The 13,081-nt window shown below is 38.4% G+C and overlaps 1 protein-coding gene and 1 long non-coding RNA gene across 10 annotated transcripts in view; one reads left to right on the top strand and one right to left on the bottom strand.

Annotated features, from left to right (window-relative positions):
* LOC137563794 (uncharacterized) overlaps window positions 1–894 on the top strand; it is a 44,284-nt gene extending 43,390 nt beyond the window's left edge. Inside the window, exon 3 of the long non-coding RNA XR_011030442.1 lies at window positions 826–894. This is a non-coding gene — a long non-coding RNA (uncharacterized lncRNA). The remainder of the gene's footprint in view (window positions 1–825) is intronic.
* Window positions 1–13,081, bottom strand: part of GRIP1 (glutamate receptor interacting protein 1) — a 799,607-nt gene that overhangs the window by 385,402 nt on the left and 401,124 nt on the right. The window lies entirely within an intron of this gene.

The following is a 13,081-nucleotide window of genomic DNA, read 5'->3' as shown; positions in this document are numbered from 1 at the left end:
AAGATGCCCCATAGCACTGCATTAGCAAGAGCTTTTCAAATCACTAGCACTGAAAACGCTCTTATAGTGTGAACAAGCCCTGTGTGTGTATTTTTACTTTCATTTTGCGAATAACTACAGACATCTTGCAGATGCCAGTGATCATTCACTACAGGCACTTTGATCAGCTTTGGGAACATATGTTCTGATTTACCGCTCAAGGACCAGGGGACAACGATCCGTTGGGGGGGGGGGGGGGGGTGATTGGGGGCGTGGTCTGAGCAAAAACAGAGACACATATCTATGCCCTTGATCAGTTAGGGGCAGAGACAGGCATAGCAAGGATCTGGAACTGGTTAAAACAAGTTGCCTTTTTGTTCCCTCTGCAATAACATAATGAACAGAGTGGATAATATTTACTAAGCACTGACTGCTTCAGTAGAATCTGGTTCTGATCCAGCTGCGCTGTACTTTTCTCCTTCAGTGACTTTGTGATTCATGTGTTTACAATCATATGCAATATTTTGGTGAACATCTGTATCAAATGTACAATGGTAATTTATACAGATGCAAAAATAATGAAGTTAGCAATGGCATTACTTACTTTAGCACAATGGACAGCAGGAAAGTTAAATTTATGACTCAAACTAACACATGCTATAGCAATTATGTTTTGCAAGGAGCAGCATGTAATTAGATTAAGTAATATCCTCCAGTGTTTCAAGCTTTTCTTTTTGACAATTTAGATAAATATTGCAGAGATTACAGAGTTTGACATCTATACAACAAGCAGATATGAACTTCTTTCATTCTAACCAGTGCTGTGCAATTTAATGGTACCCTTAGACTTTGGCACAAGATCTCTCATGGATGTAGGAGGACAAGGCAATGGACATTCACAGACCAGATACAGTGGAAGTAAATGGACACAGGAATATAGTCATCTGTAGTCATTAAATCCAAATAAAGCCCAATTTCTTTTAGAATTTTTTTGGAGGGTTTTTTTTTTGGGGGGGGGCCTGCCTTGGGGGAGGGTTTGCGTCAAATGTTGATAAAACCGCTCTTTAGAGAGGTATTAGAGTTAAAAATGTGGTAATTTGTTTTTTGATTAAGTTTTGGTTTGTTGGTTAACATGTGCGAAGTGTACTGTCACATAAGTATTTCTTCCATCAATATCTTATCATAATGCTTCTTATGCTAGGTACACACCATACAATTTTCTGTTCAATAGATAATTTCCATCACGTTCGATCTTATTTTTGATCGTTTTTCTGGTCAATTTCTCATAGAATTGAATAGAAATCGATTCGGAAAATGGATCGGATGTAAACTCGAACAGAAAATTGTATGGTGTGTACCCAGCATTAAAGTTCTTACACAGAACATGACTGGTCCTCGCTCCCATGACAGTGCCTAGGATTAGGAAGCTGCACATCTCACTAACCACAGCAAAGCAGGACAAACTTGAACTAGTTACCACTAACCCCACAGTGATTTGTTATGTTAATATTAAGGTTTAGGTAAACTTTAAAGAGCTTCTCCCCTTTGATACAATGACACTTAACGTATGTGAACGCTTAACAAGTCAAATGGTATCTAAGGCTTTGCTCACACTACAAGATGCATTAGAAAATAGTTTAGCGATTGCAATTTTTTGCAATGTGATTTTTAGAGCGATTTTTAAATTTTTGCACATTCCTTTTATCTGAATCACTCTGAAAAAAGGTCCATATAGCAAGATTGTTTTATTTTTTTTTAACTAGAAACACTGTTGTGGAACACCCTTAATGGGGTGACACTGCACTAGCGCTTTGATGGTTGCCCCCAGTGTGAACCTGCCCTTTATGTTATATGGTGTTCAGTGTGTGCCCAAAGCGCCTAGGTCTATAAACTTTGCCAACTGGATACAGCTTGTGGTAAGACTCCCCATAATTCTGACCTTTCAGTTTATGCTAGGTTGAGAGGTCTTCACAAAGCAGGAAGTAGAAATCCATCCATCCTTTTGCTCCCCTAAAGTTTCTCCAGTTTAACTTCACTGCAAGCGTTTACTGAACTGACCCATTGATTAAACAGTGAGGTGGAATCCTGAACTTCCCTGGGGATGTTTACTGTCAGAAAATCATATTCATGCAGAGAAATAATCCCCATCTTGCTTTAAGCTGATTATGTTTTAAAATGTTTTGCAGATTATTTGAGTGAATTTCATGATTTTGTGATAATAAGCAGAGTTCTTCTTTAATCAGTTAGATTGTTGGTTAGAGTAACACAATGTCATTTTCTTCAGTAAGCTGTTTGTTCCCTGTACAAGGTTATGTTTTTATTAAGATAACACTGGAGAAATGTTCTGACTTTACTCAAATATGGCTGTAATGCCTGCTTAGCAAGGCTTGCCCATCAGAGATATATACCACAGAAGCTAAGCCTGCTATACGCTGATATATTAATCCTGTATAGAGAGCATGTATAGTGATCATAGAGCTATTAATTAATGAGTTGATCAATGATAAACTTATATAATAAGGTAAATAAGTTTGCTTTCTTTATATTTTAGCATGTATTAAAGCAGATGGCGGTTTGTTATGAATACCAAACCAAAACAATAAGCCATGTGATCAAGACAGTACAACCTGTGACCACAGGGGGCGTTCAGAAATTCCCGTTAATAATGTACCAAAGAACATGCCAAGTTCCTAGATTCAGTTAAGAACATATGCATATATCTTGGCATCCATTAGATTCAGAAAAGATGTTATAAAGACAGCACCTGGATCATTACTTGTGTCAAATGATCTAATTAAAATGTTATTGATGTAATTTTGATTAGAAAAAAAGTGGATTACTTACATTAATAAGCCAAGTAGCATAATATATGTACGCACCTGATCAGATAACCCGATAGTTCAAAATGTCACAAAATGTCAGAATGTACAAGTTGAAAATAAGTTTGAATTTGTGCGTTAATGTAATATCCCCTCACCGACGCCATCCTAAAAAAACTTTACAATAAAAAGCCCTGGCAAGCTAGCATATTTTATCATTGAGCCTGAAACTCTACTGAGATCGACTGAGGCCTAGAGACTCCCTACCTTCCACTGTGATTCTAGCACACAAGAGAGGTAATATGCATTATTTTTGGTGAATTTATTGACAATAGCTTATATAAAATGTTAAAGAGAATCTGTACTCTAATATTCTTACAATAAAAAGCATACCATTCTATTCATTATTTTCTCCTGGGCCCCTCTGTGCTGTTTCTGCCACTCTCTGCTGCAATCCTGGCTTGTAATTAACAGTTTTAGGCAGTGTTTACAAACAAACTAACCAGCTTCTAATAGGCTCAGCTAAGCATAGTGTATGAGTCATTCAGAGTATGCAGGGGGCCTGCAGAGGGTGTGTATCGCTTCTACCAATCACAAGCAGCCCTGCACATTCCACACAATCAAGCTTTAGCCCGACAAACAGGACAGAGGAAAGATACATTGATTTATTACAGAGACAGTGCAGTTAGGAAAGACTGCAGTAAGCCAGAGCAGATTAGAACAGGCATAGGAACTTATAGGATAGAAGAACTAAGGCTGAAAAAATTGTTACAGAGTCTCTTTAAAGACTTATTTCAAACTTAAGCAGTTTTTTAGATAACTTTTTATGCTATACTTCATAAACAATCAGTAAGAATTACTATTTAAATGCAATTGCAAGCTTAGGGACAGCTACCTAGCTTTAAGATATATCTACTTAAAGAGACTCCGTAACAAAAATTGCATCCTGTTTTTTATCATCCTACAAGTTCCAAAAGCTATTCTAATGTGTTCTGGCTTACTGCAGCACTTTGTACTATCACAGTCTGTAATAAATCAACTTATCTCTCTCTTGTCAGACTTGTCAGCCTGTGTCTGGAAGGCTGCCAAGTTCTTCAGTGTTGTGGTTCTGCTATGAACTCCCCCTTCCAGGCCTCTCTATGCACACTGCCTGTGTGTTATTTAGATTAGAGCAGCTTCTCTTTTCTCTCTTATCTTTTACAAGCTGGATAAATCGTCCTCTGAGCTGGCTGGGCTTTCACATAGTGAGGAATTACAGACAAGGGCAAAGCTGTCTGCAGGAAGAAAAGAGCAGCCTGAAACTTCAGTGCATGAGAGATGCAAGGGGAAAGAAACACACAAATGATCTCTTGAGATTCAAAAGGAAGGCTGTATACAGCCTGCTTGTGTATGGATGTATTTTCTATGTGTGGACATACTGTACACCAACCTACTTCCTGTTTTGGTGGCCATTTTGTTTGTTTATAAACAAACTTTTTAAAACTGTTTTTAACCACTTTTAATGCGGCGGGGAACAGCGAAATTGTGACAGAGGGGAATAGGAGATGTCCCCTAACGCACTGGTATGTTTACTTTTGTGTGATTTTAACAATACAGATTCTCTTTAAAGTTCTTTATACAAGAATAGAACTCTATATATCATTTTTTAAAGGGACTCCGAGCAGTGCAAAAACTATGGAAAGATGCATATCATTTAAAGCTCTCTTTCTCCTCTTTCCAATGATATATAAACCACCGCCCTACGCCTTTTAGTTTTCGCTATTTTCGCAATTGAAATTGCAGCAGCTGCGATTTCGATCGCGAAAATAGAGAAAACTAAAAGGCGTAGGGCGACGATTTAGGTGTTGTCAGAAAGAGGAGAAAGAGAGTTTAAAAATGATATCCATCTTTCCATAGTTACATTGTATTACACAGGGTGACTTTTTCCTAAAGTCAGCAGCTCCATTCTGTTGAATGGAGCTGCTGACTTCAGGAAAGTGTCGTCCTGTGTAATACAACATAACTGGAAAAATTGATATAATTTTAAAGCTCTCTTTCTCCTCTTTCTGACGACACCTAAATCGTCGCCCTATGCCTTTTAGTTTTCTCTATTTTCGCGATCGAAATCGCGGCCGCGGCAATTTCAATCGCAAAAACAGCGAAAACTAAAAGGCGTAGGGCGGCGGTTTATATATCATTGGAAAGAGGAGAAAGAGCTTTAAAATTATATGCATCTTTCCATAGTTTCTGCACTGCTCGGAGTCCCTTTAAGGATAAAGCTATATTTGTGTGTACCATACACTGTACAATCTCGAGATAACAATTATCGATGGAAGTTAAAATCTACAGAAGAAGAATTGCTATATTAATATGGACTTGTTTCACTATAAGGAACTTTGAAAATATATATTGGATGATGGACAACCGGAGAGATGCATATTCCTGTATATATGCTTTATCTATATTTTTTATTTCAACATAATTTTATAAAACTCAACAGATGAGTGTTGCATATTTTTTCCGTATACCACTTCTTCTACCTTGCTAGCTAGTAGAAGAAATTGCTCCATCACTCCCATCTCAGCAGCAGCTAATAACAATGCGAAGCAGCTATCGCAGTTTAGCATGGCGCATTCACAGGTAGATTAATACAGCTTGATAAAATACTTGATAAGTATAGAGATTATTTGTTGAGGATTGATTTTTTTCTTAGGGAAAAGAGATACACATAACAGTATTGTGAATCTCCACTTTGAAGCAAGTGTTAGGACCTGCTCCACTACGTGCTTTGCTGCCCATCACAACAAACCACGAACGTTGAGCAGTTTGCAAAAACATCATACACTCTTATTTATGCCTATAGGTCTGATGCTACTAGCAGAAATTTTCACTTGGTCTTTTTTCACATCAAATATTCAATCTTAATCATTTTACACCTGTGAACACAGGCCAAGAGAACATTTCTCTAGCATAGCAGTAGGCCTAATGTTCACATCACTGTGGAGAAGTGCAATGTAGTATCACACTGCTGCATGCATTTTTGTGTGCTGTGACATTGTGCCCTGGTCAACATAGGGTATATGTAGTGACATGACAATGCACTGTAGTAGAATATTCATCCAGGCCCAAGTAGCAAAATCTAACTTGTCCCTGGAGTTTAAAATGAATTATCTCTGTAAAGGTGGCCATACATGGTACAATTTTTCATTTTTTTCGATTAGATAATTTAGATCGAATATAAAGATTTTTCCAGCATGTCCGATCTGATTTTTCTCGAAAAAAAACAGGATAATCGTTTAAATTTCTTGATCGGAAAGAATAAATATTTTCAACTTTCATTAGATTCGATCATTTAGATTGAATAAACGGAATAATCGAACGTTTTTATTGTAATATGTATGACCACCATAATCTTCACCCCAAAGTCAGACTAGAAAAATACAGAGGCTGTCTAATGAGGTGTCAGTTCAAGGCTGCTGACAGATTCTCCTTGTTGCTCCCACTTATTTATATTGTCAGACTGTCAGTAAACCAAACATGGGACCCACTTTTACTGTAGTCCTAGCAGAAACTTTGATGCATGCAGTTTTATTATCATGTCTCAATATTAATGATACAGCATGCTCTCAGGTGTGCAAAAATCTAAAGCTTTGTACTTGTAGGCTGAACTGAAAGTCAAGCGTGTACAGGTTTTCCCTAGTCTGTAAAATAACAGCAACAATGGAACATATTATTCTCCTCCTTACCCCACCCATGGTATTCCACTCCGTTGTGCCATTGCCCCTCCTCCCCTTCCCTTAGCAACAGTACACATCACTTGGCTGTGGCTGAGGGGTGTGTCTGTATGAGCTTGTAGCAAAAATTATTACCCAATGCTGGGTACACACTGAGATTTTCTGGCCGATTTACTGTCAGATCGATTATTTCCAACATGTCCGATTTGCTTTCTGATCGATTTCCGAGCATTTTCCGATCAATTTCCTATTACAAGTGGAATTCGATCAGAAAATGCTTGGAAATCGATCGGAAAGCAAATCAGACATGTTGGAAATGATCTGACAGTAAATCGGCCAGAAAATCTCATAGTGTGTACCCAGCATTAGGTGTCAAGTCCCAATCCCCATAGCGACAAGTGTAATGCATATCTGCACATCTTATGTCTGAGGGCTCACTGAAGATCTAGTACTGTTGTCTGATGTCTTATCTCAATAATTATCGATCAGAAAGGGTAACTTATCAAAGTAACATACAAACTACCCTATAAAGTTCCATGTACATTACAAATCTGAAAACCAAAAATCTATCTTCTAACAATGCATGTTTACCCATGTAAACCAGCCAGGTCAACATCAGCAAGGAGTTTGTATGTTCTACCCGTGTCTGCGTGGGTTTCCTCTGGGCACTCCTGTTTCCGCCCACATCCCAAAAACACTACTGATAAGTTAATTGGCATCCTCCTAAATTGGCCCTAGACTATGATACATGCACTACACGAGATATATATATATATATATATATATATATATATATATATATATATATATATATATATATATATATATATATAGGACTATGGTAGAGACAAGATTGTGAGCCTCTCTGAGGGACAGTTCATGACAAGACAATATACTCTGTACAGTGCTGCATAATATGTCGGCACTATATAAATACTTAAATAAATAAAATAATATCGCTAAAAAATACTCTGTCTGTTTTTCATTTTTTTTTTTTTTTTTTTTTTTTTTTAAGTAAAACTCTGTGGACTTCTAAAGATTAGTCCATGTATATTTTACATTATGTGCAACAGTACTGCCCACAAGAAGATTACAGTTTTTACCCAGAAATATATTTTAGGTGAAGAATAAAATAAACGTAACTATTTAGCGACCGCCCCACGCCAATTGGCGTGGTTGCGGCGGCAGCCTAACACCAATTGGCGTCAAGTCCTGGGGCTCAATTTGCATGAGATCGTGCGCACATCTCATGCTCGGAGGGCGGAGCTCCGCCCCCTCTTCAGTCTCCAAGCGGCTATTGCTGCTCGGGAGACTGTTAGACGGCAGGATCGCCATCTATTTACTTGTACAGTGCTGCGATCATCAGCAGCGCTGTACTGGGGACAGCTGTGTCACAAGAGAGCGACTGGGGACAAGAGAGCGATTGGCTCTCATAGGCAGAAGCCTATGACAGCCGATCGCGTGATTGGCCGGCTGGGGGGAGGGGTTTGGTTAGGGAAAAAAAAAAAAAAGAAGAGTTAGTAAAAAATAAAATAAAAAAGACGCAATATAAATATTGGTACTTATCCGTTAGCCGGGCGCATCCGGCAGGTGGCGCTAATTACTATTCCCCCTCCAGGCCGACATGGATAGTAGGGAAAGATGCAACTCTGGTGGAGTTTTGTCGCCACCTGCCGGATGCGCCCGGCTAACGGATAAGTACCTAAATATTTATTAAAACATAAATAAACACAAGGGGGGCGATCAGACCCCACCAACAGAGAGCTCTGTTGGTGGGGAGAAAAGGGGGGGGGGGAAATCACTTGTGTGCTGAGTTGTACAGGCCTGCAGCTATGCCTTAAAGCTGCAGTGGCCCATTTCGTTAAAATTGCTCTGGTCTTTAGGGGGGTTTTCCACTGCAGTCCTCAAGTGGTTAAAATATATCCTCAGGCTATAGAATAGTTTTTCTTGAAAGCCTATTAGCAAAAATCATATTTCTGCTAAATAAAGCCCTGTGGGTTTTTCCAAACCACAAACAGAAACGCATGATTTATACAATGAAAACCTTTTTTCCCTCTGCCCTAGATCCCACTGGGAAAACAGAGCTTTCCAGGCACAAGTCCCATTATGCAAGAAATGCTTCCAAACCGTTTCTGCATGACTTGTGTAGTGTTATATGCCTAAATTCACTACACACAATACACGGGAATACTATCGTTCTTGAGCACAACAGGATCAAGCAAGTGCTTATTTCTTAATCATCTGTCCAGGCAATTTGCATTAACTGCACCCAACCATAAAATGATTATCAAATTCTAAATGAACAAATTCTATGTCGCTTGGAATTGTAACAGATGCACTTCCTGTCATGTGATTGGCTTCATACCAAGCTCCGTACAATTTGCATACAAAGCAGAATTGTTAGCATCTTTTTAGCATCTTATTGACCATCTCTACTGCACAGGAGGTGGAGAGAATGTTAGTGTTGGTGAAGTGATAGAGAAGACTGCATTTAGGATTAAGGATCAGGGAATAAGTGCAATTATACAAGATTTTTGTCAAATTTATTTTAAAAATTAAGGGGGAGGTGGTGTAAAACGAATGATTGTGTGATAAAAGCTTACCTAGTTTCCAAATACATGTCACATTTTGAGGCCCCTTTTACACTTGCCTGCTGCGTCACCCTACATTACGCTTCCCCGCCCGCATGGGCCATGCAAGTCTATGGCGACTTTCACACTTCATGCAATGCGATGCAGTGCACCAGAAGTATCAAAGTCACCACATTTCTGATGCAAAGTCTGCTGTGCGTTGCCGCATGATTCGTGCCTACCGCATGGATTATGCAGCACTGCATGTCAATAGGTGACGCAGCAAGTGTAAACTGCCTCTCACCTTTCAGATGTCCAGATTAAGTTCATATGTGCCCTGTTGGAGATTGTACTCAGGTGTAATTATTTCTGATTTGAAGATCAGCTCTTTATGCAAATGAGTGGGACGGCAATGGGGTTGAATGTGGACCTGTTTTATGCAAATATTTAGATGGCTGTATACAAGGAGATTTATATTTACACAAATTAATCATTTCAAACGTATGCACGATATTGGTATCATATTGATGATGTATTTTGCCGGGCGGGGCCACATTCAACCCTAGAGACCTTTATCACAGAACCAGTGTAAAGATATTAGATTTACATTACATAGTTCCATGGAACAAATTAGTTTCCTGGATACTATGGTCAAGAAGGCTGGGGGTAAGTTACTTACAGACCTAGTTTGGGAGCTTTCACGAGGGGGCGAAGCTGCAGATTGCTGTGGTCTCCTCTCTCTCGAACACGCAAACAGATCCCCATCAGATCTGCCGGTTCAGAGGCCTGGTGGGCAGTGCTGTGTTCCTTACCAGTGGTTTTGATGATGCAGGCATACGTAGCCGGCTGACGCTCTAGGGGGAAGGAAGTGTCCTTCAGATGTGGCTAACCTATCAGCATGTATTAGCAGCAGTTCCCCATCAGGTGCTTGTGTTTTAGATGATTCAGGATGTACTGGGCTATATAAGGAAGCAAATGTTCTCACTTGTCAGTGAGCTTGCTGATGCTGTATTTGTCAATTTCAAATGCAAGAACATAAGACTATGGTGCTGATCCTTTTCCTTTGAAGTGTAACAATGGGAGAGCAGTGTGCTGCGGCGAACATGCGCGGACCAACGGGAATCAAAGTGACGTACTTCCTGCCCAGCAAGGAGTACGTCGCTAGGCGAGTGGGGCACTATATTTATGACCCTGATGCTGCATATGTTGGTGCAGGGTCATGTGAAGGCTGGTTTCTGTGGTGCATCCCACCACTACCAATAGGTGTGAATCTGGCCTAAATGATTTGGCACAATGGTGGCTATTTTTGCTTAGCTGTCTGCATATTTTGCATCAGAAAACCCCTCAAAACAAATCTCTTCCCAGATCAGGAAATCTTGTATATGAAATATTATTTATTGAGGAATGTAAATGAGTCTTTGCAGTCTTTCTTAAGGTAGCCACACACGATACAATAAAATGATCCAATTTTACAGCAATTCGATAAAAACGATCGGATCTCCCGAACAAATCGAAAGCTTTTTTTTCATTCGACTGAAAAATCCGATCGGATTTCCCGTTTTCTTCGATTTTAATCGATCCGGAATGCCAGATATTTTTCTTCAATCTTTCTAAAGATTGTATGGTGTGTGTTGAATTGTCAATTTATTAATATACACACCCTAGCAATTTTGGCAGAGTTTCCAATCATTTTTATCATAATTGGGGGGAAAATTGAACATAGGTGTGTGGTACATTGGTCAGATTTTTGAAATGTTACAATCAGTCAGAAAAATTGATTGCAATTCTTAAATTGAACAGATATTTAAAAAATTGTATGGTGTGTGGCCACCTTAAAGGTGGCCACACACAATACAAAAAAAATGATCCGTTTTTAAGGTAATTCGATAAAAACGATCGGATCTCCTGAAAACATTCGAAAGCTTTTTTTTCATTCGACTGAAAAATCTGATCGAATTTCCCGTTTTCTTCAATTTTTATAGATCTGGAATGCCAGATATTTTTCTTCAATCTTTCTAAAGATTGTATGGTGTGTGTTAGATTGCCAATTTATTAATATACACACCCTAGCAATTTTGTCAGAGAATCCAAATATTTTTATCATAATTGGGGAAAAATTGAACATAGGTGTGTGGTACATTGGTCATTTTTGAAATGTTACAATCAGTCAGAAACATTTATTGCAATTCTTAAATTGAACAGATATTTAAAAAATTGTATGGTGTGTGGCCACCTTAAGGATAATGCAAGTTTACAGTCTACATGCAAAGTGATATCTCAGAAAGCCAAGCAAATGTATGAAGTCCAGGTGTCAGAGGAGAAGAGGTATGCAATATGACTGTCACCTTGGCAACACAGATTGGAAAGAGAACACAGCACAGCAAAACACAAAACATTTACATGCTTATACTTATTAGGACAATCATTTCCTTAAACATACAATTGCAGTAAAGATTTTTTTTTTTAAAGATAATACAAACATTTGCTTTTTATGTGGCAAGACAGCAATCAACCTTAAAGGGAACCTGAAGCGAGTAAAATTGTTTAAAAAAAACACATGATGCAGCTGCAAATTAATATTACATACTTCACCATCAGTTCCTCTCATTAGCTCACCATTTTTTTTCTTAGGGATGCCTTCCAATTCTGACAAGATATTGTCAGAACTGAAATCTACCAGTTGCTGTCAGTCATACATCAGCAGCTGTCAGTTACAACTGAATGTGCAAGGTAATGTCCATGTTTCCCAATGGTTCAATTTCGCGATATTATAGTTTAACAGTGTGCTGACCAGGAAGCTGTTATGGGGTAATGGCCATTTTCAAAATGGAGGACAGAGAATTCTATTGATCACAGTGGACAAACAGGATGCGGGAGAGCAGAAAGAGATTGACGAGTAGACTACACAGGAGGTAGGTATGACCTATGTATGGTTATTTTGACTTTTTATTTTCAGTTCAGGTTCTCTTTAAAGGAACCAAGTTTAAAGGAGTTGTGACATCCAAAGATAAAGAATTGCCTAAAATGAATTAGGGCTCCACATATATATGTAAATTCCTTTTTTTTTTTTTCAAAAATTGGTCCCTATAAGTCCTCTAATTTTTATTTTTATTTATTTATTTATTTTTTTACCTTTGTTTTTTTACCTGTGTGCCTTTGCTGAACAAGCTCATATTTTACTGCAAAAGTTTAGAAGTCTGTATCTCACACTACTGATCACTACAACATACAGTTTTCCTTAAAAATAGTTTGTCATATGCAGTTTCTATTGCCCAGATTTGGTATGTACATTCTGAAGTAACCTAATTACCCATCAGTTGAAATAAATATATTTTTCTAAATGTAAGACCACTAGTATGTCCACCAAGCAGCAATCTGATATCACATTGTGCCCATAGAGTTATAAAGCAACACAATCCAAACACTCAGGATTTACTGCCTGCAAGTGCAACCATAACCAGAACACTTGGCACAGCTGAACATTCATGCCGATAGGAAGCATGCAGTGATAAAGGCTGCAGTCTAGATTACACTTCAAAAATTACTTGGCTGCAATGCTGAGCTTTTTGCATCAATAGAATCTTCTGACATGTTAGCAAAAAGAAAAATATGGAACCAGAGAAGGTAGACTTCAGTCAAAGCATGTATCTACATACTGGTTCTGGTTAGTGGCTGAGAAAATATCAACATACCCACAAGGCAGCCATGTTATAAAAAGTAATAAAACATATCAATACAGGTTTTAAGCCTATTCAAAAATAATGGAGAGGTGGGACAAGAGCATTTGGTGGATTGTCATGTCTTTAAATCCCTCACAAACACATGAAATAAAGGCATCAGTGCTTTCCATATGCTTTCACTCTCACATATACTACTGACTCTTATGATAAGGCTTTACTATAAGGCTTATTAAATTTATAAGCCAAATAATTTGATAAACCGATATCCCAACCAATGTTGTGATGAGCTGTTAATAATTGATCTGAAAAGTTATTAGCGA

This window comes from Hyperolius riggenbachi, chromosome 3, assembly GCF_040937935.1.
Source record: "Hyperolius riggenbachi isolate aHypRig1 chromosome 3, aHypRig1.pri, whole genome shotgun sequence".
Taxonomy (NCBI): domain Eukaryota; kingdom Metazoa; phylum Chordata; class Amphibia; order Anura; family Hyperoliidae; genus Hyperolius; species Hyperolius riggenbachi.
The sequence above is the reverse complement of the archived record's forward strand: the minus strand, read 5'-3'. Positions and strand labels throughout refer to the sequence as shown.